This window comes from Cricetulus griseus, assembly GCF_003668045.3.
Source record: "Cricetulus griseus strain 17A/GY chromosome 1 unlocalized genomic scaffold, alternate assembly CriGri-PICRH-1.0 chr1_0, whole genome shotgun sequence".
In the NCBI taxonomy this organism is placed as follows: domain Eukaryota; kingdom Metazoa; phylum Chordata; class Mammalia; order Rodentia; family Cricetidae; genus Cricetulus; species Cricetulus griseus.
This window is the reverse complement of record NW_023276806.1, coordinates 65,422,017-65,424,628: the sequence shown is the minus strand read 5'-3', so window position 1 is coordinate 65,424,628 and position 2,612 is coordinate 65,422,017. Positions and strand designations below refer to the sequence as shown.

General features: G+C 47.4%; 1 pseudogene; it reads left to right on the top strand.

Annotated features, from left to right (window-relative positions):
* The first annotated feature begins 524 nt into the window (after positions 1-524).
* On the top strand, positions 525-1,800 carry LOC100755172 (annotated as a pseudogene).
* The last annotated feature ends 812 nt before the right edge of the window (positions 1,801-2,612 follow it).

Genomic DNA, 2,612 nt, shown 5'->3' with positions numbered 1-2,612 from the left:
GTGGAAAGACAAAGATGCAAATAAATCAGTAGATAAATGAAAATCCCCCTTCTTTCTAACAGTCAGACCCTGACTGCTTGGATCACAGACCCAAAACCTCAAGATGCCTCTTAGAAACATCAAAGTCTGACACCCTAATAACCTCTCACCCCAAACGGGAAATTGGAGGTCATATAATGTACTACTTTAATGAGATTATCTACTTGAACTTTCTCTCTCTCTCTCTCTCTCTCTAGACTTAGTTTATATGTGTGAATGTTTTATCTGCACTTATGGCTGCATACATGCATGGTACCCTTGGAGGTCAGAAGAGTGTGGAGTCCTTGTACAGCTCCAGGGACAGCCTGGGGAAGTGAGGGCACTAAGAAATGACAGAGGTAGCTGGCTGTGGTGGCGCATGCCTTCGATCCCAGCATTCAGGAGGCAGAGGCAGGTAGATCTCTGAGTTCGAGGCCAGCCAAGAGAGAGTTCCAGGACAGCCAAGGAAACCCTGTCTCAAAAAACAAAACAAAACAAAACAAAACAAACAAAAAAAAAAAACAAGCAAGCAAACAACAAAGAAGAAATGTCAGAGACACACAGAAAAGCTGGGATGGGGCGTTCTGTGCTCTCTGATGGCAAATCCACAGCATCCCAGAAGCTCAGTGTGTTTATTACATACAATTGAACAGAGAGGCGGGTCACTGTGTACAGATACACAAGAAGGCAGGGTTCGTGTACACAGCTGGATCAAGAAGGGACCTAATTCTGATAGGTGCAATCTCTGTAGGGAGCAATCAGGATGAGAAAGCTATGTTGGATGTTTTCTACACACACTGAGAACACTTGCACTTTGTCCCCCAAGGAAGGCTTTGCCATCCCTTTGAGCCTGAGGCCAAGGCGTCATGACATGGCCTTGCCTCTGTCATCAAAATACATTCACTTAGGACTTCACTCACTGAGGGCGTCCTCCGTTGTGGCTGTGAGCCGACACACGGGTGCTGCCGATCAAACCCAGGTCCTCTGCAAGAGCAGTCAGTGCTCTTAACCACTGAACCGTCTCTCCAGCCCCAATTCAAATTCCCTTAACTGCTATGAAAGGACTCCAGCCCTCTTTGTCACCGGTGTGAGTTCGTAGGCGCTGCGGGCCCTGAGAAGCCAACATGCCAGTTGCCAGAAGTTGGGTTTGTCGTGAAACCTATGTCACCCCACGGAGACCCTTGGAGAAGTCGCATCTGGAACAGGAACTGAAGCCAATCGGAGAATATGGGCTCCGGAACAAACCTGAGGTGTGGAGTGTCAAATTTACCCTGGCCAAGATCCGCAAGGCCGCCCGGGAGCTGCTGACACTGGACGAAAAGGACCCACAGCGTCTTATTGAAGGCAATGCTCTGCTGGATTGGGGTTCGCATTGGGGTACTGGATGAGGGCAAGATGAAGCTGGATTACATCCTAGGCCTGAAGACTGAGGAGTTCTTGAGAGGCGGCTCCAGACCCAGGTCTTTAAGCTGAGCCTGGCTAAATCTATCCACCATGCCGCTGTCCTCAACCGGCAGCGTCATACCAGGGTCTGCAAGCAGGTGGTGAACATCCCATCCTTCATTGACCGTCTCGACTCCCAGACGCACATTGATTTCTCCCTCCGTTCTCCTTATGGTGGTGGACGCCCAGGCGGAGTGAAGAGGAAGAATGCCAAGAAGGGCCAGGGTGGTGCTGGGGCTGGTGATTTTGAGGAAGAGGATTAAATTAAAGCCTCCCTGGACTGGAGAATTGTCTAGATTCCCAGTTGACGAATAAAACGGAATTAACACTTAGTTTAAAAAAAAAAAAAAAAAAAAGGACTCCAGTCCTTCTCAGGGGTATAGTCTCTTTCTGGGAATCTACTCACTGTTTCCATCCAGTGTCTATTTTCCCCTCAAATGTCTGTTTCCTTTTGCATGTATGAATGTTTAGTTATGGAGGGGCCTGACTGTGCCACATATGTGGAGGTCAGAGAACAGCTTTAGGGAGTTGGTTCTCTCCTTTGAACTCAGGTGTTCAGGCTTGGCAGCAATCACTTTACCTACTGAAATATCTTACTAGCCCCGATGTCTATTGATTTATCAAATTTTATTTATTTATTGTTTTTTTGAGACAGGGTTTCCCTGTGTAGCTTTGGAGCCCATCCTGGCACTCGCTCTGGAAACCAGGCTGGCCTTGAACTCACAGAAATCCACCTGCCTCTGCCTCCCTAGTGCTGGGATTAAAGGCGAACCTCACCAACGCCCGGCTCAAATTTTATTTTTATGTTTACAGATGTTTATGCATGCAGTGTCCGAGGAGGCCAGAAGAGGGCGTCTATTTCCCTGAGCTCTGAGGTTGTGAGCCACCTTAGAGTTTCTGGGAATCCAACCTGGGTTCTCAGAAGGAACAGCCTGTGCTCTGAACTGCTGGATCATCAAGATGTTTAATGTTTTATTGTTGTTTCCAGTTTTGTTCTGTTTTCTACATTTTTTTAGACTTTATTTATTTATTATGTATACAACGTTCTGCTTCCATGTATATCTGCACACCAGAAGAGGGCACCAGATCTCATAACGGATGGTTGTGAGCCACCATGTGGTTGCTGGGAATTGAACTCAGGACCTCTGGAA